The following is a 24,844-nucleotide window of genomic DNA, read 5'->3' on the forward strand; positions in this document are numbered from 1 at the left end:
TTTACAGTGTTGTGTTTTTCCTTCATCCTTAACTCTGTTTACTCACCATTCTTTGTACAATCATAGAACTATGTAATGGCTTGGTTTGGAAGGGACCTTTTGGTTCCAACCCTCCTGTCATGGGCAGAGTTGCCATCTACTAGGTCAGGCTGCCCATGGCCCCATCCAACCTAATCTTGAGTGCCAGGGATGGGGCATCCACAGATTCTCTGGGCAGCCTGTGCCAGTGCTACCTTCTGAGTAAAGAATTTCCTCCTAACATCTAATCTAAATCTCCCCTCTTTTACTTTAAAGCCATTCTCTCTTGTCCTATCACTATCTGACAATGTAAAAAGTCAGTCTTCCTCCTGTTTATAAGCTCCCTTCAAGTCCTGGAATATACCAGAGACTATACTGAGGTCTCCCTGGAGCCTTCTCTTCTCCAAGCTGAACAAACCCAACTCCCTCAGAAGTCCTTCTTAGCAGAAGTGCTCCAATGCTTTGATCATCTTGGTGGCCCTCCTCAGAGCATGCTCCAACAGTTCTTCATGCTTTAGTCCTTTTATTTATGTTCATTTATTACATTTTACTACATCAGTTCTCTTTCATAATCAGCTTATATTAATTTTGAACCACTATGCAAAGATTTATGTTGCTTTCCTTTTAGAAAATATAGACTTCAAGTAACAAGTAAATAGACTTCAGTAGTATTGATGCCCTTAAATAAGTTTAGGCTGTAAGATGTGTTTAGCTATGTCTTGTTTTACCCAGAGAGAGCTGTTTCCCATAAGATCTTCCCTTAAAATGCAGGGACTCTAAGGAATTTTTTTTTTTTCTGTGAAGAACTTTTCCCAAGAACTCTTAAGAGCATCCTGTGGGTTTGCTTTTGCAAAAGCATGAAATATGTACCCATGGCGATTTGTTAAATTTTCTGACTGAAGTGGAAAAGAAAATGGTCTCTTCAGATTTTTCATACCCTGAACATAAATCCTACTCTTATTTCTCTTGTACTTATTTATTTCCAGTGCTTTTTAAAACCATTTTGGGTTGGAACGATTCATTGTTGGTCACAATGAATGGATATTGTTAGTATTGATGTCTCTTTCACATTAGAGTGGGGAGATAAGTGACCTGATCCTCTGCCACAAAAGAGATGCAATACCCTGAATGCTAAGGTAGACATCAGTCCATTTCCTTCTGCTTACCAAAAATGACCCAAGCCTTTCCAGTTAAAGCCATGCTTAGAGTTTCTATGTGTGTCTGTAAAGATTATATTTTGGGGATCCAGAGCTTTCTTGACATTACAGTAATTCAAGGTACTTCATAACCACAGATCATTTCCTCTGAGTGACATGTGACTGCATTCAGGGTTATTTCAGTTGAAAGCTAGTAGAAAATAGGCTGAAACTGTTTAACTCCTCAGGGTATGCAGAATTTATGAAGTAAAATTTGGTGCTTGTCAGGTGATTGCTGCCGTTATTTCTTTACTCAAGGGTACAGTCATGGGAATTTTAGATGATTGGAATTTCTTTTGCTTTATTATCTCGTTTAACTACAATGCACACTTATGGCTATACAAAAATTCCTGAACCTGTGGGTTTTAGGTAAGGGTAAAAAGATTTAGTAAGGAAAAGTAAGAAGACTACCTTCTGTGGGAAAACCTTATCAATTCAAGTTCAGAAGAAATAGAGGCATTTTGCAAGTCTCACAGGTGTGCTGTAAGACAGTGAGTTACTGAGAAGTCCAGGGTCTGGATCAAGGAGTTGCTGTGGATTCCCAGACTGATCTTTGGTATTTTTAAAGTATGTTATGACTGACACTCATGCATATGAGATGTGCATGGGAATGGGGCTAGGCTGAACAGAGCTGTGACTTAGAAGTTTCTGTGAACTATGGAGAGGTGGGTCTGCATGAATTCTAGAATGTAGCTGAGGAAACATCTTTTGTTGCTGAAGTGGGGATGATGAATGCTTAAGTAGAAGGCAAAAAAAGATGAAGAGAAAAGAGATTAGAAATAAAGGTATCAGAAGGAAGTAATTATTGGCAGGTAAAAAGGAATATGATCCTGATATTTTTAGAAAATTGTTCTATTATTCTTTCTTGTTTTGTCTTTGTTTGATTTTGCTTTCTCAGCTATAGAACAGACTTTGAAATCGGATACTGTAGGAGGGGGCAATTTTTCTCCCTTTTCCAAATCCAGTTCCCATGTATTTTGAATCTGTTATTACACTCTATAAATATCTAAGGCTGGTGGAAGGCAGGAAAGTGGAGGCAGATACCTGCTCCTCTTCTGTTTGCCATAGGTAACAGCTGTCACTCTCCAACTGTGAAACTTCTGATTTCAACTCAATTTATTTCCTATTAGCTGTGCAGTTTCTCAAGTAAGTTCAGCACTTCATAGACACGTGGAAACAAGGTTCCTTCAAGAGCTGGCAGGAAATATGTTAGAATATAAAGGCATCAACAAAATTAGGATGAGAGAAGAAAAGTGAGAATTCAAGGAAGGATGTGTATCATTTTGCTGGTTCCTCGCTCTGTACCGTGGTGGTTTGACTTATTAACCTGACACTTAGTCATTTAGCTTTTAAAGCACATTGTTTCAAGTTGCTTAGCTGGTACATCATGCTAAGTGCTTTGGTTTTCTTCAATAGGTACCATTCTACACAGAAATCTATAAGATTCACCAAAGCTCTAGAAGCTCAGTGAACACAGTGAGGGAAGATTAGCTTTCCAGAACTTAAAAAGAAAATAAAAGCCTATGGCTTGCAGAAGCAAATGGCAGGATGAGGAACTGCAGCTATCTGCATGACTACAGTAGTGTTCCTTGGGTGCACTATGTGGGAAAATACTGCACTGAGAGATCTGTGTTTCAGTTCTGTGATAAAATCCTCATCTCCACACGTGTGAAAGAGTGTTGAGAGACAGTAGTTTATGAGTGAACCTCAATACCACCATGCCATAGTACCTCCCAGGGTCTCTCACAGGAACTATCAGCTTATCAAAGGCCAACAAAGTGAGTTTGTGTGCATCTGTGCAAGTAGTGGGAAACAGCAACTGGGGAGATTGGTTCAGGGTCCTGAGCAGACTGAGGGTGTGAGCTCAGCTGCTGGCGGAATCCACACTGTACATATGTATTTGCCACTAACATCATGATCAGCCAGAGAGGACAGCAGGGCCTGGCTGCTAGAGCTGTTTGTGTAAACATGCTGTATGTTTGTGTCCATTTGTGCCCAGTGGCAGGGCCCTCTCAGGCTGGAGCATGGGACTAGGGCAGTCTCATCTCTCAGGCTGCTGGACTCAATGCAGTCTGGTGCTGCTGGGAGCAGCAGTGGATGTACTTGCACTGTACAGACAAGCACAACTATCTGGCTTGAGGTGGATGGCTTTACTTGTCTAAATTTTGCTTTTAGAGGCATCAGTTTACATTCCCTTTTATTAATGGGAAGAAAAAAAATCAGGAAACTTAATTACTCCCTTAAGGCATCCACTTCTTTCCATTGATTTTAAGGAGAGGGCTTTATATGTTTAGCCATAGCTTGTGCTTAGGTTTGTGCAAAGAAAGATTGCTTGCTATGTATATGTAGAAGCATGTTGCTTATTTTTCATTTTTGAGAAGCTTTGCATGGATGAATATTTTAAGTTTTGTTAATGTTATTTGTCAAGATTTTAAGTGCATTTGTTTATAATTTTCTTCCGCAGGATCTCTTTTGCTATCCTGTTTTTCTCATTTCTTTCACTTGTTCTTAGTTTATATCATTTTTGGATTAAAAGGCAGTTTGCGACTGCCTTGTAATTGGAAAAAAATTACTGCCTTGTAATTCAAAAAAAAAAAAAGAATGACTTTTTTTCCCCTTCCGTGCATTCTTTGAGTATCCTATTTTATAGATGGACAAGCAGTGGTGTCTCTGTCTCTCTAAGGAAGCTTACATAATGTTAAGAACAGAATGCAGAATTCCTAAACTGTCATCAGCTTTGGGAGACTCATTTTTTTTCTTCTCTACCTACATTCAATTTCAGTTATAGTTTCATCTCTCTGATTTTCTTTTGCACACGGTCTTCCATGAAATTGCATTTATTTACCCCAGAGTATTGATCATATCATTATTGAGGCTGACAGTTGTTCAGGAACACAGAACAAGTTTGTTTATTCCATCAAATGAGAAAAGGAGAAAATTCTCCAAACTCCTTCTACTGTTCCACATGATTTTAGCAGAAACCTGGGAGAGCTGGCTGAATATCCACTTTGCATACCAGTCCTGCGTAACTGTCAATGGTTGAATTAGGTCCATAAAGCTCCATGGTATTTTATCTAAAAAGGCAAGGGTTTGTGGAGCTTAGTTTTTCAGTTTTACCTAAATTCTATTTAGTTCTATACTTTTTATGCAAATGGTAGTCATTGGACACTTAACTGCTATGGTAGTTTAACAATTCAAGTAGGTTGATTACATTAATTAGCGAATGCAATCAGAGATACTGTAAGAATAGTTGGTGGAAACTGTGGCATCTTAGGACATTGCTGAGTTTTTGGAAACTGAAAATTCTGAACGCATCTCAGGTTAAACTGTGCAGGAATATGATGGATCTGGGAATGAATGCTATCACTGACAAACTCTGAGGGGAGAATTTTTATAGCTTCAGATGTCATATATTATAAATGATAAATTTCAGTGCTACATCATCTCTGATATTCATTGAGTAGTTAAACTAAACAAAGACTTCAAAATCATTCAGCTTTGCTGGAGTATGATTGTATCTCAAGAACTTCTCTGATCAGAACGAAAGGAGAAGAAATGGAAACTGGAAACTGTTGTGACAAATGCCAGGTTGAATTTGAATGTTCTGGAACTATTTTATCCTTATTTTCCATGTTACCTACTTAGACCTGAGTGTTCTAACAAAACTGCTGCAGCATTTTACAATTTTAGCTGACATGTCATAAGCAGAGACAATGATTCAGCATTCTGTGTAACTGTAAAGTATCAGTGATGTTCTTATGATGATGACTATAGCAGCACATGCATACTATTTGCAGAGATAATCAATTTTTATAATTGTAGATCTCCTCTATTGTGATTTAGTCTGTTTTCCATTTCAGTATGAAAAGGTAGTTTAATTCGGATTTAGTTAGAGAATACATGGGAAGGACAACAGCTGCGGAATCCAATTTTCCAGATTTTGCCCCACTAAGAGTTGCTTTTGGCTTTCATTTTTGAATTCTGAAGAGCCCATTTATGATGTGGCTTCGTGAATATCATCAGAGAACACATTTTGCAATGTCAACATTTAATTAAGAGACTTTCTGAATAGAACACAGGTTTCTATTCAAAGGATTTTCAGGTTTTTATGTGGTTATATTTAGGTTCTAAACTGCAGTTTTACTGAGGATGCATAGAAGTAAAAGGACTCAAACACTGAGATTCACAGACTAAAATTCAGAATGATTTTAAAAAGTAAATTTTGGTGTTGCTAACTGCTGCATGTGGCTGAAATGTAATTAGTACTTTTAGTGATTTGTTCAATGTTATTCAGCTTACCATTTAGTCAGCTAAACTCAGATGTCAAGTGAAATGCTACATTATCCTGTGTTCATTTAAAGGTTGAGCATGATCCAATTGCATCTAATATGGTACCAAGTATGTGTTCAGACAGTTCAATAAGTGTATGCACTGTAAAACTCCATGCATTATAGTGGGAATTTCATATGCCTTTATTTTATTTTATTTATCAAAACACCTCAATTTTGACACTTACATCTTGAATTGAATCCCATCCCTCATACATCCCTCAAAGCACTAAGATCTTGTGAAGCCTCTGTCAACAGGATTTTCTTTTTGAGAAAGGTGTGAGTACGTCTTGTTGAGGTACAGGTGACCCATCTTCAAATGAGCTTGCTCTGGTACTGATATTAGCATAGCATTACCAGCACAGAGTTGACCACTGTGAAACCTGCCAAGAAACGTGAGCAAATAGCTCATATGGGCTCCATTCTTCTGGCATTTCTTCTCCTATCACAACTCTTCTGCTAACCTTGGAGCTCCACTGCAGTGTAGGTGCAAGCTGCTCCCTCTGCATGGCACAGTTGTAGTTGTTCTGAAAGAAGGGATACAGATCAAATTAAGCACTGTTTTAAGGACCATACGTTGAATTTTGCTGGATGAGTAGTTGCATAGCTTGAGAAATGTGAAGTAATCTCACTCTTGACTGTCATAAAACACAATCAGTTATGACTGGTTTCTGTTAAGATACTGTCAGAGCGGATCCCAAGCATGCCCTATTCAGTTCAACATAATTGTAAGTCAAAGTCTGTAGAGAGGATTCTAGTTCTTTTTTTTCTGTTGTATCATCTCTTGGGAGAACAAGGAGACAGAGGTCAGCTCATGGCCTCAGCAGACACTGCCATCTTAAAGAATATTTTAGCATATTGCTTAAGAGTGTAAGAGCCACATGTAGAACTTCCACTGACTGCAGTCCTTCAGAGAATCATGACAAGTTCTTACAGAACTGTGAACAGATCTGATAATTTGATTTACTAAGTTGACAAAGAATACTACTTTTGTGCTATCATACATTAAAAAAAAGTTCATAAAGGGAACTATTACCTCCTAAAAATACATTTATATTTGGTAACTTTTAGTGTGCTTGAAGGCAGAGGTTGAGAAGTTTGCTTTTTAGCTATTAAGTTATGAAAATTACATCAATAATCATACTAAACTTTGCTATGGATGTAGAAGCGGACTTGTCAGTCTCATTTATTATGTGAGGTAGAGCTTGCTTTATTCAGAGTATGGGCAATCAGTAAAAAGGGATCATGTGTGCCTCTCTGCAGTCAGTGTACTCTTGTTCCGGGCAGCTGCAGCCTCCCTGAATCCATAACTATCCAGCATCCTTTGAACAATTCCTCACCTTTTGTGTACATCTACTTTGTTTGAACAATTTCTGAGCATTTAAGTTCAGTTATTTGCATATATTTGTGTTTGTTAATGATTTTCTTGCTTTTCTCAGTTCATGTAAAGAGAACACTAATATTTTGCTTATAAAAAATGGGACACCAGTATAAACTTCTGTTTGTATGAAATAGAATTTTCAACAGTGGATACAGTGTTTCTAAGCTAGAGATGTCAAGTCTTGCTGATAGCTTTGTGTATTTTAGTTACATTTTAGCTCAAAACAGTAGCAATAAAGAAAATAGAGAAAAAAATAGTAAGGTTTCATATCCAGATTCTTCTTCCCGTTTTTCTTTCCATTTTTCTTTGTCTTATTTTCTTTTTCTTCCATGCACTACAATATTTTGTTTTTGTTTGTTTTTTTGTTTTTTGCTAAGGCCTCCAGTGCTGTCTTCATTAACACTTAGAGTAGTCTATGTAGTGACAGAATTATTAGCTAATGCTTGTCTCCTTTTTAAGCTCGAGTATTATCTTGGACTTAATACATGTATAAAAAACTTCTGAATAGTGTTTCATGCTATTAAATGCCTCACAAATTGCCATAAAGGGTTTGCCTGCTCATCTCTTTTTGAAGCAGAAAGTGTTCATTGCTGTAATAGATTTTCTGTGATCTACAATGACAGGTTTATAGGTGTTAAGCATCAGAAGGCTTTTTCTAGTATTGCATTACAGGTACAATCACTTCAGGACTACTAAAAACATCTGAATCTCTCATGTGAAGCAGTATCACAGCTCGGTGATATTAAGTGAAATGAGGAACCAATGGTAGAGTGAATTACAGAGAGATAATAAAATATAAATACATTATTCGGAATTGGTATGTACAAAGTAATCTTGAAACTCCCTTTGCAGTCCTATTATCAGTTCTGTCCTCATAAATAGTCTTAAGGAATTTCTATCAAGTCACAAATAGAAAATATTTGCTATTAAAAATATTCTGATTTTTTGGAAGTCAGGGTATTGAATAGAATGGAAGGATCTTAGTTTGCAGCTATCTTCGTGACCAAAATGTTACCTTGACTTACTATGTAGGAAAAATACTGCTTGTAGACTACAATTGTGTTTCTTATGTGAGAAAATAAAACATAGGGCATCTGAGTATGTGTTAGAATAACTAGAAACGCTTAGGATCTGTGCTTTGTTTTTTATGGCTTGTTGTAGTCTCATGCTTTTCTCCACAGTCCGTTAAATCAAATGGAGTTACCTTAGATTTACTCATCCACTGTAGTCGGATGGAAGAAAAAGATAATAAAACATTCTCTTGTTTATTCTGCAGTGCTATCCCTCTGAAGCATATTTAGTCTTGTAAGTTACTTAGTTTTCTTCTACAGTCTAAGAGAAAAGAAAAAAAGTTATTTAAACTCTTGTCCTTTCTCATTAGGTAGCCTGCCCACAGGATAGGAACATTAACCTGCTGAGGACATTCTTTTTAAGAAATTCTGTATAGCTGTAGGTTGTAAATGAATTATTCTCTATTTCACAACTGTGCCTTATTCTCCATTCTTTTTAATGACCTTTCTTGACACTAGCAGTAATCTGAAGCCTTGCTCTGTTTTAGCTTAAAGGTGAAAATAAAAGGTGAGGCTGTGAGAGGACAGATGCATTTATATAAACAGAAAGCTGCTATAACCAAAGGAAAGAAATAAATGCACAGAGTACCACAGTGCCTTTATAATTCATATTGGCTCTGAATAATTAGCTCTTTACTGTGCTAAACCGGAAGGCACAACTCTTTATAACAGGCACTGGCTCTGAGTTGGCTACACTTCATTACAGATTGGAACCTTGACCAGCAAAAAATTTGTACCGCCATTCCATTTTTCTCTGCTGGATACTTCAGCTTCCATTGCACTGCTGATCAGAACTCATTCCAGAGAGTTAAATTTGCTTCAGAGGGAATCCCTGCATATGCTCAGTGAAATCCATATCCATAATATGAGCACTGTCACATCATGCATGACAAAGCAGGTATCCAAGGTTAATTCATAATGAAATGATCGACTGCTACTGCAGGGCAGACAGTATTTTACCAGTGTGTTAATTGTTTCATTTGGAGTATGGGAGGTAATGGAGCATCTGTGTGACAGGCAGTTATTCCAAGTTAATACATTATAAGTAACAGATCTGCAGGTTTTTTAATTTCTCCAAAACTCTGAAGTGGTTCACTTTACAAGAAAGCTTATGTCTGTGCTAAAGGCTCAGGTCAGGTCCCCCTGACGCAGCTGTTGAAGTGCATGCTGCTGTTTTTGAAGAACAGCTGTACATGTGGCCTGAGCAGCCCAGGCTGGCATGCTCTGCAAGTCCCATTAAATGCTGCAGCAAGCAGCCCTGGGGGCTCTTCCATGCTGAGTTCTGACCTCTACTTAAACATCCTACCTACAATGCCTGAAGTGTGCGCTAGCTGTTTCTTTCAGGCATAAAGAAGCTGTTAGGCTGCTACTTAACGATACTGTTCAGAAAAAACCTCCCCAGCATCAGGCTCAAAGTCAGTCACCTGACAGGTGCTCCCTGCAGCTGCACAGGAAGCCAGACAGAGTCTGCTGGTTGGCCTACTGCATCTAAGAAATAAAGAGCCTATAAATGCCATCAGTAATCTAAAGAAAGAAGCTCACTGTCTTAATCATGAGTAGACACAAAGGCAGAACTCATGTTGTGGGCAAAGCAACAGGCCATGAGTATCAGCTTCCTCTCAGTGCTACAAGCATATCTCTAGATGTTGCTGTAGGTATTTCTTATTATTCAAAATGTCTGATGCAGGTTGCTAAGCAACTGCTGCAGCACTGTTAGGTCTACTAGAGATGAACTACCACTGCATATTTTTTCTTGCCCTAAAGTTAATTGTGAGAAAATTCACCATCTTGTGTGTAGTCATTCTTTAGAGTTCTACTCAGTACTGCAGGTGATCTGTACTGAAGAAGCTGTGTGAATTGTTACCAAAATATTCTAGTGGTAATCTTTGCTGAATAAAGACCTAAGAGCAATGGAAGAAACCTTCTGTAAAAGGCAATGAGCTTGTATGATAAAGTATAATTTTGTTACATTCTTATGCATAACATGTTTATGACACCATCTTTCTGTCAGGAACTAAGCAATATCTAAGGATAGAGAAATAACGTGCAAATCTCATGTGCCTATATACCCTTCCCTATTAAAGGATGTAAACTATTTAGAGTCGAGACCACACAATTATTGAAGGTTACTGTTACAGTATAGAAGGAGATCTGCTAACTTACACAAACTAATGAGAGACTGACTGAACAGGTCGTTTTTTATTTAGATTAGATTTCTCCAGGGAACTATATCTGAAGTGAAATCATAGGGTAAGGTTGGAGTCTCACCATGCTGCAGTCTCCAAACTGCTTTTGTCAGAGTTTTGGCCCAGCTGAGAGATTTTTTTGCAAGACTAACCTTGGTAAAGTTGGGATGTCTAATAAGTTATCTCTGGATTTTTCTACTCTCATGGAATTAACCAGTTTTATTTCTTTTTAATCTATAGAATATTAACAAGAACTGGAAGGTACATCCCTTCCATTAGAGACCAGAATATTTTTAAAGTAGTTGTGGCTTTTGATTGACTTTTTTTGAACTCTAATAGCTTTATAGTAGAAATTCTGTGTAACCTAATTTAAGGTTCCAATTTGAAACCAGTTCTTGTAATGGTATTCCTAGTAGTTAAAAATACCAAGTCACTTTGTACCATTCTTGACATGAGTATGTGTTGAAAGTTCATGATAAATAAGCAAATGTGGAAACAGAAGGCTTAGACACACACCAAACTTCACAGCAGCCAAATACAGAGGTAACTAAAGATAAATCTTCTGCTGTTTTGTTGTGTGTGTGTGTGAGAGTGAGAGAGAGAGAAAGAGACAAGAAATAAAAAGCTATAGTATGTAATTATCTGGGATTTACTATCAATTTGTAAGTTTATGTACGCAGTAGACTGCCGTTTCTAGACATGCTCAATTTGTTTGTGATGATGGAAAGGCAAGCACTTCATCTCTGAGAGCTTTGAAAAATGGGTTGTATCCACTTTGTAAAATTTTTAAGAACTTGCATCTCAATAGATAGGGAGCTAAAAACTATTGCTGCTTAAAGATTATTTTTCATATAATATGAAATGGCTTTTGTTTTTTTCTGGTTCAGTAGTATTGGGGGGTTTGTTTGGAATCATCGAACACGAATATGAATAAAGTTTTAATCGGTGTTGTTACTTTTTGTGTCAGCATACCACCAGATCAGCATTGATCAGTAAAACCCCTTTCTCTGTACTTCCAGAAGAGCAGAAAAGCCAGAACTCTCCCTAACTAAAGCGTAATTAGCTAATTTAACGGTTAAGATGACACAAACAAAGAGAAAAAAATAAGGGTAGAGAATCTGTGCAGTAATGTCATTAGAAAAGTATGGAGTAAATATTAGAGAAAACTGAGGAATAGATTCTTTAACTCAGTGTCCACAAAAGAAGTAGCACAAGTTATTCTGTCTGGAAAACTATTGTGTTTAATTTTAAAGTTCATTGAAATACGAATCATCTCATATTCTGTGAATTTAAAGCTTCCTTCTCCAAGAGATTACGGGATCTAGGTGAGCTGTGAGGGAAGATGAAAGTAAAGATTTTATCAGATTAATTGAACTTCTCTTAACTTTGCACAAGGGTGAGAAAATAATTTACAGAACCATGCAGGTAAACAGTTGTTTTTAATGCATGTCATAATAATATTGGCCAACTAGCAATTCCAGTGGCAACATTGCCTCATCTCACTCTTCATAACTTTTTGTTGCTGAGAAAACGTGGGTTATGTGACTTAATTTGCAATAGATGCTATTTGTTGTACACTTGATCATTGTAGATTGTCCTTAGCAAGATTTCAGGCACGTAAGATAGGCTTCATCATGACTCATCTTGAAGGTTTAAAATAGTATCTGTATGGGGCTAAGTAGCCAATGTAAATATTTTTCCATCTTATTTGGTGGCCTCTTTTCATTACCTTTATTTAGGAGGCTTCAGTTCTGTGCTTACCCAAAAGTGCAGGGACTCAGGTAGGCCTTGGCCACGCTTCACTGGTTTAACCCCTGAGTCAGGGCCCAGTGGCTGCTGCCACCCTTTTGTAGCTCCAGCTCTGGGCATGGCCACACCACCACCAGTCACTTCCTGACGAACAGCAGTCCTTGGTGTGCGTGGGGCTTTGGGGTCTACTAGGCTGCAGAAGGAAGTCAAAGTGGACTGTGCAAAAAAAAAAAAAAAAAAAAAAAATCCAAACTAAACCGAAGACCAAGGAAAATGAAATGTGATGCTTTCCCTGGTGAAAACCTGAGGATGCTGACAGCTGCAACCTCCTGCGCATGTCCCCATCCCTCCTGGGGAAGACAGAAAAATTAATCTTATGACCCAACAGGAGAGTGGAAGGCTGCAAAATAAAAGGGTAGATGCTAAGAAGGCTTCAGTGTGTAGCAATTTTACCTCCAATAATTAACTGTACATTTCTGTGTTAAGTTTAGAATAATAATTTCTGGGCTTCAAATTTTATTTTCTCTTTTGCCTATAGGAGGATATGAAGGAGACTATAGACTGCCTTTATATAGAGAAATGGATGCTTTTTTTTTGGTGTGATTTGTCTCAAGGAATGCATCTAAAATTATTCAGATAAATCATGCTGTAGATGTTCCTCTCTCTCTAGCCACCATAAAGCAAAGCTGAATCATCCTGTGTCTCCCTGTTCTCCAAGAAGTGCCCTTATCTCAGGCTAGAGAATCTATTCTTTCCTCCTCATTTATGTTTTTCATGGATTTTGCCACTTTGGGGGATGAAATACCCTCTGGGCTAGCTTTCTATCTAGTAGTTGGAACATTTGCTGATATTCAGAAGATACAAGTATTAAGTCCTAGACAAAGAAAAAAATTGAACCTGGGTCTCCCATGGCTGGACAGTGTAATAATTGCATTGTAGCATAAAAGATAAACAGCAGCACTGCTATCAACTCTCTGGCAGCACTGTAAAGGAAAATAATGATTCCTGTTTAGTTCTTTGAAAGTACAATTGTACGTGTCAACACACAGCAGACAGTTCTAGCCTTCAGCGTCCAAGCGGACAGCCCTGCCTGCAATACTTCATCAGATGCCTGCAGCTGAGGAAGGGTCAGAATCCCAGCTGCTGCCTTCCACGCTTTCTATTATCTGGTGTTAGATAGCTTCCTACTTTCTGTGTGGGTTTGGGAATATTGCTCAGAAATACTTAATTTTGCAAGTACTGCATAATTCTTGATCCCATTTTAGGGCGGCAGAAAGTCATAGTGTAGGGATTTGGTTGTGATCACTCCAGTGGAGATGGTCCTCAGGCAGTAATTCCCTGAATTATGTTTAAAAAAAAAAAGAAGGAAAGAAAAAAGGAAAAAGAGCAGAACACTGATTATTTTGCAGACTGAATTTTTAGATAGCTATCTTTTACATGGCTTTTGATTATTTTTCACCCAGTATATTTGATTGTACCTTATTCAGACTAAATAAGGGGTTTAACCCAATAAGGCCCTGTTAATTTTTTTCTTCATGCTTTTCTCGGCATATTGCAAGTGATACGTAATGCCATACTTGCATAATTTTCCCAAACTTCACTCCCAAATGTATGTCTTCTTTGTTGTTATAATTGTTTTCTCAGCGCCCATTAAAAAAAAAAAAAAAGTAAAAATATTGCATTCCTTTAACAGCATATACTCTCTTAATGTGAAAGATTATCTAAATTCTGTTCTTCATATCTGTGTTACGGTTGAAGTAATGCAGTCAAAATCCTGTTACAATATGTAATTCCTTGGGGTTACAGCCCTGTGCACTAGGCAGCAGCCAGAAGCATTGGACTTTTTCCTGCTGGTCTCTGTACCAGTGGGTTTTGCATTCACTTCTGCAGAACAGCATTATTCAGAAATGAATATGATCAATAGTATTCTTAAGGAAGATGAGAGCTGTGGGTTAAACCTCTTCAGGCAGAGGGGTTTTGTAATATATATGTCAGTTCCTTGGCAGTAATGTGTATATGTGTGAATTGTTGTCACATATTAAATATGCTTACTGTCTATGTAGGAAAAGAAACTGCTGCTCCTTCCTTCAGGAAAAGGCTTTGCACTATGATCTTATGGACAGAGTCTGATTTAGGGGTTCAGTGAGGGTGAAGGATTTAAGTCATAGGAACTTAAAGCTGCGCACAAAGTTCAGCATGCTGACCAGTTTGAATGCTGTTCTAACTCATCCTCTGTATAGTAGGAAGCTGATCCTCTCTCATCAGACATTTCCAACACCCATTCTAAATATCAGAGCTGTCAGTTGATAAAACTTGTACTGATGGAGGGGAGAGAAAGCTTCACAATGAGGCTGAGGAAGGTCATATAAGTCATAGGGCTTTCTTATTCTTGAGACTGTAGTACTAACCACTGATAATACTAGGATTTTGATTTCAGATAAATCCTTAAACTAGAACATCTGAAAGATAGAAGATGAATTTATGACATTCTGGACCTTATAGGTGCCAAATCATTTGAATATATTGTCACGGAGTTACCTAGATAGATCTGTGCCCATGACAGGGGCGGAGTAGGCTTGCAGGTCCCCCTCCCCCCCGGCTTCCCGAGAAAAATGAAGTGGTGGCAACGATCTAAGAAGGAGAACTTATTTTACTAACTATGATGTTGGGATGCAAGATGACACGATATAATACAATCTAATTGGGAGTAAAGATGATAAACCAAATGAAATGAGGGAGAGAGCGAAAGAGCGATAGAGAGGGGGAGAGAGAGAGAGAGAGAGTGAGAGAGTTTCCGAAACCGAAAGCCTTACTTGATGAAGGCGCCCGGCTTGGAAAGCACACCCACTCCTCTCCCGGCAGCAAGCGAAAGTGAAGAAGAACCGCGCGCAACCAGATGACGTATCTTCCGTGATGTGTCTTCCTTCTCTGACCGTGAGGTCCTCTGGGATACGTAGTTCTTCTCTTTTGTCCATGATGTTGTGATGTGGAATACCAATAGCGAAGTTACAAAACCCTGACATTCTCCCCCTTATTCTACATCATTATATCATGCTTAATACATATACATAGAACTACTGACTGCACTCCCCCAACATCAAATTCCCTTGTGGTACACATTGAACATCCCCATCTTTCTGCATCACTCACCAAGTGGAGCCAGGTCCCTGGGCAAAAACAGTTCCACAGAGAGGTCTGCCCTTTCCAGAGGCTGGAAGGACCCAAACTGCTTTTCCCAACATGCTCTTTACATGTACTACAGGGACCTTATCTCCCTCTACGGTATGTAGGGAGCTGGAATGGGTAGGACCATCATGATTGATAGATCCCCTAGTGTTGACCAACCAGGTGGCTTCTGCCAGGTGCTTCTCCCAGTGCTTAAATGTTCCACCGCCCATTGCTTTCAGCATAGTTTTTAACAACCCATTGTATTGTTCAATCTTACCAGAAGCTGGTGCATGATAGGGAATATGATAAATCCATTCAATGCCATGTTCTTTGGCCCAAGTATTTATAAGAGAATTTTTAAAATGAGTCCCATTATCTGATTCAGTTCTTTCTGGGGTGCCATCTTGCCACAGAACTTGTTTCTCCAGACCTAATATGGTATTTCTGGCGGTAGCATGGGGTACTGCATATGTTTCAAGCCACCCAGTGGTCTCTTCCACCATGGTGAGCACGTAACGCTTACTATTGCAGGATCGTGGCAAGGTGATATAGTCAATCTGCCACGCCTCCCCATATTTATACTTTTGCCATCGCCCTTCCTCCCAGAGAGGTTTCATCCTCTTGGCTTGTTTAATTATGGCGCATGTTTCACAGTCATGAATAACTTGTGCAATAGCATCCATAGTTAAGTCCACCCCTCAGTCTCTAGCCCACTTGTATGTTGCATCTCTCCCTTGATGGCCTGAGGTCTCATGGGCCCACCGAGCTAGAAATAATTCACCCCTGTTCTGCCAGTCCAAGTCTATTTGAGCCACCTCAATTTTGGCAGCCTGATCTACCTGATGGATATTTTTCTGTTCTTCTGTAGCCCGACTCTTGGGCACATGAGCATCTACGTGACGCACCTTTACCACCATATTCTTTATTCGGGCAGCAATGTCTTTCCACAGTTCAGCAGACCAAATAGGTTTACCTCTCCGTTGCCAGTTATTTTGCTCCCACTGCTGTAACCACCCCCATAAGGCATTCGCCACCATCCATGAATCAGTATAAAGATAAAGCACTGGCCACCCCTCCCGTTCAGCGACATCTAAGGCTAGTTGGACAGCCTTGACCTCTGCAAACTGACTTGATTCTCCTTTTCCTTCAGTGGCCTCTGCAACTTGTCGCACGGGGCTCCACATAGCAGCTTTCCATCTGCGATACTTCCCAAAAATACGACACGATCCATCTGTGAACAGGGCATATTTCTTTTCATTTCCTGGTAGTTCATTGTATGGTGGGGCCTCTTTGGCACATGATACCTCTTCTCCTGGTGATGTTTCAAACTTTTTACCTTCAGGCCAGTCCATGATCACCTCTAAGATTCCTGGACGACTGAAGTTCCCCATTCGAGCTCGTTGTGTAATCAGTGCAATCCACTTGCTCCAAGTGGCATCAGTAGCATGATGGGTGGAGGGAATCTTTCCTTTAAACATCCAGTTCAGCACTGGCAGTCGAGGTGCCAGGAGGAGCTGCGTCTCAGTACCGACTACTTCAGAAGCAGCCCTAACCCCCTCATACGCGGCTAAGATTTCCTTCTCAGTTGGGGTGTAGCACTCTTCAGACCCCCTGTATGCTCGACTCCAGAATCCCAGGGGTCAGCCTCGGGTCTCCCCTGAGGTTCTTTGCCACAAGCTCCAGGTGGGACCTTTCTCTCCAGCAGCAGTGTAGAGGATGTTCTTTACATCCTGTCCCGTCCATACTGGCCCCAGAGCCACGGCACGGGCTATCTCATGTTTGATCTGCTCAAAAGCCTGCTGCTGTTCAGGACCCCATGTAAAATCATTCTTCTTCCGCGTCACTTGATACAGGGGGCTTACAATAAGGCTATAGTTTGGAACATGCATCCTCCAAAAGCCCACTACACCCAGAAAAGATTGTGTCTCTTTCTTATTAATGGGTGGAGACATGGCAGTGATTTTGTCAATCACATCTGCTGGGATGTGACAGCGCCCATCTTGCCACTTTATACCTAGGAACTGAATCTCCTGGGCAGGTCCTTTCACTTTGCTTCGCTTAATAGCAAAACCAGCTTGCAGAAGAATTTGGATTATTTGCTCTCCTTTCTTAAAAACATCTTCTGCTGTATCGCCCCACACAACAATATCATCAATGTATTGCAGGTGCTCAGGAGCACTGCCCTGTTCCAATACAGTTTGGATTAACCCGTGGCAAATGGTTAGGCTGTGTTTCCACCCCTGGGGCAAACGGTTCCAAGTATACTGAATGCCCCTCCAGGTGAAGGCAAACTGTGGCCTGCACTCTGTGGCCAGAGGAATGGAAAAGAAGGCATTAGAGATGTCAGTGGTGGCATACCACTTGGCTGCTTTTGACTCCAATTCATATTGGAGTTCTAGCATGTCCGGCACAGCAGCACTCAGCGGGGGTGTGACTTCATTCAGGCCACGGTAGTCTACCGTCAGCCTCCACTGGCTTTACGCACTGGCCATATGGGGCTGTTAAAAGGTGAATGGGTTCTGCTGATCACTCCTTGACTTTCTAGTTGACGAATCAACTTATGAATGGGGAGCAAGGAATCCCTGTTGGTTCGATACTGCCGTCTATGCACTGCTTTTGTGCCAATTGGTACCTGCTGCCCTTTTACTTGCAGCAACCCCACAGCAGATGGATCTTCTGACAGGCCAGGCAAAACAGATAGCTGCTTAATGTTGTCTGTATCTACAGCAGCTATTCCGAAGGCCCATCGATACCCCTTAGGATCCTTGAAATGCCCCCTTCTGAGGTAATCAATACCCAGTATGCATGGAGCCCCTGGGCCAGTCATAAGATCCGTCTGCTGTGGGGTTGCTGCAAGTAAAAGAGCAGCAGGTACCAATTGCCACAAAAGCAGTACATAGATGGCAGTATCGAACCAACAGGGATTCCTTGCTCTCCACTCATAAGTTGATCTATCTAGGTAACTCCGTGACAAATTTTGGTGGAGAATGCGCGCAACCAGATGACGTATCTTCCGTGATGTGTCTTCCTTCTCTGACCGTGAGGTCTTATTTGGGATACGTAGTTCTTCTCTTTTGTCCATGATGTTATGATGTGGAATACCAATAGCAAAGTTACAAAACCATGACATATATTCAATTGAAAATAGTAATTTGGGAGTAGGCTGTAAAAGATCCTGTCTACATCTTTTATATATCCTGAAAAATAGGATGGTCTTTTGTACTTCTGTTTTGTGAGCATTCTCCCAAGATTTCTTTTTCCTATTAGGTAGAAATTAGAAATTAGGAAAGTTTCATGTAGACATTACTTGTTAACCTGAAATGTTATGTAACCTACCTTCCTTGTGTGTAATTTTCTCATCTTGTGGAAGGATAGAAGTTCACCACCTATGCAAGGAAAGTGAAGACTATGAATGATATTAGCAGTGGTGATAATTAGGGATTTCAATATTTCTCTAAGGCTAGAAAGACCATTGTAAGTCGTATGAGCCTCGTATAGTGCCATACTACAGATTACACTCTAAATTGCCATGTGCTGAGCTAATGCAAGTTTTCAGAAGAAAGCCTCTGTATTCCAGGCTCTTTCTGGTTTTCATTCATGACTGTTGCCCTGAAAGCATGCATAGCATGAGCTCCTCATGTTATGAAAAGCACTGCAACTTTGTTATTACTTTTGATGTCATAACAGTTGAAAACAATAAACCCTAAAAAAATTGAAAACAATAAACCCTACAGTATTTCTCTTTAATCACAGATTTTCAGAAGAAGGGTTTTGGTGAAAATTGTCTCAATAAATATGCAACTATTTTTTGGTTTTGTATTTTATCTGCAAATGTCTATTTCAAATTGCTTGCATTTCTATGCCTTAGAAAGCATTTTTAATGAGCCACATTTGGATCTTGGAGAGAGTTTGAAACAGTTGTGTAAAGGAAATGCCATCATACTCAAGATTATAATTAAATGCTTTTTTTTCAACTTTATTTTGGCAAAAAGTCTTTTTTTTTATTATTTTCTCATCCTTATGTGTATGTGTTGAAGATTCCTATCTCACTTTCTAAAGAAATAAAACTCACAATCTTGCTCTCAAACAGTAGTCTACTTTTGCAGATGTTTTTGTTTTGGCCAAAACAAGATCTGGTGTTTGTCAAAAGTCCTATGTGGTACTTAAGCATGTCAGGATTCATCTGTTTACTTATTTTTTTTAATGGTGTTCTGTATAGGACAGGTAAACACTCAGATGAAAGTGCTTGGCATGTTGCCAGTTTGGGCAGTAAAATCGCGTAGCTATGAAAAAAGATTTATGGACGGGCCTGGCTGTGAAATGTAACTACTTCCAGCTCCTGTGTAAACTCCAAATTTGTACCTCAGTTTTCCCTTAAGTTCTTCATATATTTCTATCTTCATGTTTACATCTCATTAAGTATGGAGTTGTCAGATGCAGGTAAGTTGGCATTTACATTCACTTTCCTCACAAATATTATTTCTTTTCTATTAGAAGATAAACACATGAACTTTGTAAATATGCACTAGATATAATAAAGGTACTGATTTTACCTACTTACTATCTTATAAACAGTAATACGATCATAGATGGGAGGTGCTATAAGGATTTCTAAGGAATAAGTATAAAGTTGAAATGGGGGTCCCTCTGTAACCAGCTTATCCTGATATCCTGTATTTTTCTTGAAAGTGGCCAAGCATATTAGGAAATATGTGACTTGACATTATAGGTATCTGGTCCAGTCAAGCTCACAACACTAAGGGGCTCTTCCCAAAGCAGACTTGCAAATGTGGTGACCCAGCTACTTGGATGCATAGAGATTGATAAAACAAAATAAATAAATAAATAAACCTGTCTTCTTGGACAACACACCTTCCATAGTGACAAATGATTATGAATTCTCGTGTTTAAATACTAATACAAAGTGGTTGTCTAGGATCTGCAGAAGAACTGGCAGTGTTTTCTTGCCATTCTTTGAATGAAGTTGCCTTGCGGCAATGTTGAAGTTTCCACTGGGCACTCTGCTCCCTTGCTTAACCAGGAAGACAATGTGATATACAGCTTTTTTCCAGCTTTTCTTTTTTCTTTTTTTTTTAAATGGATAAATTAGATAACGCATCCAAAGGACAAGTGATCTCTTTAACATTCTGAGCCCTTTCCTTCAGAAGGACTTGACTTAAATGTTTGTTTTCCTTTTTTATTTTCTGTAAACTAACCTTCTATACCCACAAGGAACTTGCTGATAAACTGCAAGTAGAAAGTTGTTTTTTGTTGAAGTTACAGAGGATCTGGGTAGATATGCTTTGTAAGTGAAAGCTGATTATGGTTTCCTCATAGCTGTGGAAGAGTCAACACCATTCCATGAATGAGAGAAGAGCTGCTGCAAACACGAGCAGAAAGCTGGCAAGGACCTCTACATGCTAAATTAATTCTCCTGCTATTGCAGGTTGCCAGATGGTATTACCACTTTGCATAAGCTTCCACCTGAGTTCTGATCACAGATAATCCTGTCTTGTCTTTTTCACAGTTTCAGAAATGCCATCCATAATCTTCTTTAGAGTGAAGCTCTTAACACTTGCCTTCCTCTCAGCTTGCATTAGTGACTTTGCTGATTCTACCTCTCCCTCCACATTTCTCCTCTCTGCTCTCTCCTTTGCTAGCTAGGATTCTTTTCTGTCTTTTTCTCACTTTTGGTCACTTATCTGAATTACAGTATCTTCTGAGTTTCTTATGTGACATTCATAAATGTATGTGATTGTATTATCTCTACTAGCTTTTTTTTTTCCTTCATTGATGTCTTTGGATCTATCCTAAATGTAACCAGTGTTTCCAGCTTTTCTTACTGTCCTCAGACCTTCTTTTCTATTGGAAAATTTTCCCACATAAATGCATTTCTCTGTAACATGATCAAATGCTATGTTTCACATAGTTTCTTCAGAAGCAAAATCTCTTGATCTTACCATTTTAATTGTCTGTATCATCTTGATAGTGAACACCTTCACATATTTGCCTTTATTTTTTTTCCTTCAGAATTAAGGGTGTATGGGTGACTGTTTTTTGTTTTACAGCTCTGACTGCTTGCTAGCCAGTATTTTTTTAAGCCACTTATCTCATTCAGGCAAGTCCCTGCAGTTAGGTTTGCAGTTAGCTTTCTGTTTATATTTTGATCAAAAGTGGGAAGCTTTCCCTGAACACTTGTTTAGAAACCCTCTATGCCAACCACCATGTATTTTATTTTTTTCTTTTTTAGATTCCAATGTGCACTTAAACCAAGAACACTACAGTCAAGCATAATGCAAACAAATACATTGACTCTGAAGCAACATGAGTTTGCTTCATTACTGGAGACAAATTTGATACCCATAGTTATTCTGGAAGATGTTCTGTATCTGCACACTTTAATCTTCATGATTCATGCAAAATCTTTGCTACACAACATTTCTGGGAAGGCTTTTTTGGCACTATGAGTTCTTCTACACGGGGGAAATTATTCTACAGTGCTTAATCTGTAACTCCAACTGTGAACTTAAATTTTTCAGCAAAGAAATTACATTAAATGAATATTTTGAAATAAGTTACTCAGACAGCACTATAATTTTACATCTTCCGCTACCCTTGAGCTGCCAGTTCCCATATTAAAAAGCTATCAAATAAGAATTTTGTATTTATATGTTACAAGTGACTAGTTTGCATACAAAACAAGAGGGAAGATCTGGTACTCCTTTGGCTATCTGTTTTATGAATCACATATTTTATGTTTTCAGTTTTGGTTTTCTCTAATAGATTATATGTCATAAATGATATCTACCAAATTTATTGATCCTGTTTTTAATCCTAGTTCATTTGGGTGACCTTCAAAACATTCACTGAGTTTTATGTGGATTGGCATTGGTCTGTTGTGTTATTAACGATTTCTTCCCTACTTAAATTCTTAAATATTCATGGCAGCATTTGTTTTGTTAGTATTTGTTACATTAGCAGGATCTAGACCACTGCAACTTAGAAAATGAAACAGAGAATGTGATGTATTCATCCATCTTATACCTCCATTATTGTACATCACTGAGTAAATTTATAGTGTGAATGATTAAGGACTTTTAACATTCACTAAGTGATTTTTGTCAATGTTTTGTGTGCATGCAGGTCTTCTCTAGAACTCCTAAGTTAAGTGGAGATAAAATGCATACATACTAGGCAGCCTGCAGGATTCTGCTACTTAACGTAGGTTAATGAGGGAAGGAGGAATAAGGCTTCCCACACTATTAGTTAAGTGCTTTAATATTTCTTTTGTAAGACAGCCTCTCCTTTGTACTGTAGGTTGGGGAAAATAAAAGCAGGCTATACAACAGAATAAACTCAGTTGTATGTGTAAGATATAGAGATAGTCACATCTCCAGCAGGTGGGGCAAATTATTTCAGAGTACCCTGTTATTAGAATCAATAGCTTCAGCCTTGTTTGTTTAAAAAAAAAAAAAAAAAGTTTTTTTTGTTGCTTCATTAGAAAAAATAAGTAAATAAAAATCCATCCCTTCCCCCAGTGGATTTGACTAGATATATATCTGGTTCTATTCTAGATTTCACAGTGTTTTGTTTGTTTGTTTAGTGAGAAAATCATGTGATTGATCTGCTATTGTCTGAAAGGGGGTTATTGCTTACCTCATTATTCTTGCATTGTAGAATGAAAATGTGCTTTTGGTGTGCAGTTCTTAGGGTACTATGCAAAATTTCTGATCTATATTATTTATTCTGAATAATGAGAGATTTACCTTCTGGATTAATTTTACAGTACTATAAAGGACACATGCCAAGCCATTTTATGTATACTTCTTGCTGTGACCAGCAAGAAAATTTATTTTGGAATTTATAAAATAGCAGCTGAAATGTTAAAACTAGTTCAGTTCCGTTTGTTCAAAGTCTAATTGTAAGAGACTGAAAATAGCAAGTAGGTTTATGAGTAGGAAAAACAAAGAAGCCTGGATAGCTGAGGGATAGCTCTCCCAGTGGCGCCTGTGGTGCCTTCTGGCTGCGGGGCTGTCAGCACGCGAGCAGCAGTACAGGGGTTGGGGGCAGCTGTGCACCAGCTGCCAGCACTTCGTAGAAGGGGAGCAGGAGAGAAAGATTTTACCACTGCTTGTGAAGTTCTGCTGAAAGCAAGCCCTGTTATCCTCAAGGTAGGAGCTGCTGCTGATTCCTGCTATAACACTTGATCCTCTCTCTGTCCCTCATGGTACCTCTAAAAGGAAAGAAACAACACAGGCTTTAGCTGAAATAGAGCTGTATGCAGCTGAGTTATTCCTGATTTTATACCTTTGCTGAGAGAATCTCTTCTACACGCCCGCAGATTGCAGTAAAACTTAATACCTCTCTCCATTATTTGTATGTTGTAGAGCTAACCAACGTGTTGGAAAATCTCCTATGGGAAAGCACTGGCAGACAGCAGTCACAAAGATCTCAGTTCCTCTCACTAAGCTAATAATTGATAGATCTGGAAATGCAGTGTACTTTACATCAAATTCCACATTTGAACATTAAAGAAAAACCTCTTTTTAGGAACTATTATTGAATAATAACAGTGAAGTTAAATTCCTTCACTAATTACATTTCAGGTGCCTCATACAATTTAAATGGGATGCTATTAGAAGAACTTGCCCCTCCTTTCACTCAGTTGAGGGAGTGGTGAGATTTTGGCACTTTCTCAGTTCTTGCTTTGTGATATATGTATGTATCAACACATAACGAAATGACTTTTAAATGTACAGCAATCAGCTAATTTATTCAGTGTTTTATGCTTACAACTAAGAAAACATAAGACAATATTTGACATTGTACTCCAGTATATATAAAGTATATAGAATTTATGGCTTTTGCTGTGTTGGAACTATTCTTTTCTAGAAAAGAAACTGTGTTTATTTGTAGACAGAGAAACACTTTGTCAAAAAAATAAGTGAGTGATCAAACTACACAACTAAAGCAGAAATACTTGAAACTCCCAAGATTTTCATGCTTATCCCCACCTCTGTAGACATTTCAAGTGTTCTATTATTAGAACCCAGTAGAGTCAATGCCTCTGTTGTTGTTATGCTCTCATTCTTCTATACCTTGAATTTAGATAAGCTGCATATTACGTACATCTTGTCTTGATTTTTTTTTTAAATGTCAGATTTTTTTTTTTTTCATTATATCATACACTTGCATTTTCAGGTTGAATTGTTGATGGAATTCATTTATCAGTAATGGTAGCAGAAGCATTTAACATAACACTCTTAGTGTTAAGTGCAAATACAAGAAAACCATGAGGATTTCCAAGTGCCAGTTGACATATCTTGTATAGCAATCTTTAGTAGTTTTGTTTTTAGAGAAGGCATTTCTGTCAGTCTGATTTCAGCATCAGTGGGATATAGCAAAAGATGCTTTGGCACAAGACCCTAGCAATAATTTTCTGAGCCTTGAAAAAGATATTATACTGGGCCTTGATAGATGTTTGAGTGTGAAAGAGGAAGAGGATTTTTGACATATGAAACTAAGTAGGTAAACTGGCAATTTAAGCATTGCTCACGGGCAAGTAACAGCAGGAGAAAATAATCACCTTGCACGAGTGTAGAGTTCTTCAAGTTCAGTCAGTATAAGGGAAAGGCTGGGGGAAGACCAGAAATTTTAAATTAACTTTGGATTTGATGAACCTATTGGGGCCCTTCCAACTAGGGTTATTCTAATGATTTTGGTTTTTGATGTTCTAACTGCTAATAAA

The 24,844-nt window shown here is 38.7% G+C and overlaps 1 protein-coding gene and 1 long non-coding RNA gene across 2 annotated transcripts in view; one reads left to right on the top strand and one right to left on the bottom strand.

Moving 5' to 3' along the window:
* Positions 1–24,844, top strand: part of EYS (eyes shut homolog) — a 676,382-nt gene that overhangs the window by 370,016 nt on the left and 281,522 nt on the right. The window lies entirely within an intron of this gene.
* LOC112532136 lies at positions 5,663–14,802 on the bottom strand. Its single transcript, XR_003074525.3, has 2 exons — positions 14,742–14,802; positions 5,663–6,069 (listed from the first exon to the last, which is right to left on the bottom strand). It is a non-coding gene; the product is annotated as an uncharacterized LOC112532136 (long non-coding RNA).

The sequence above is a fragment of the Gallus gallus genome, chromosome 3 (genome assembly GCF_016699485.2).
Source record: "Gallus gallus isolate bGalGal1 chromosome 3, bGalGal1.mat.broiler.GRCg7b, whole genome shotgun sequence".
Taxonomy (NCBI): Eukaryota; Metazoa; Chordata; class Aves; order Galliformes; family Phasianidae; genus Gallus; species Gallus gallus.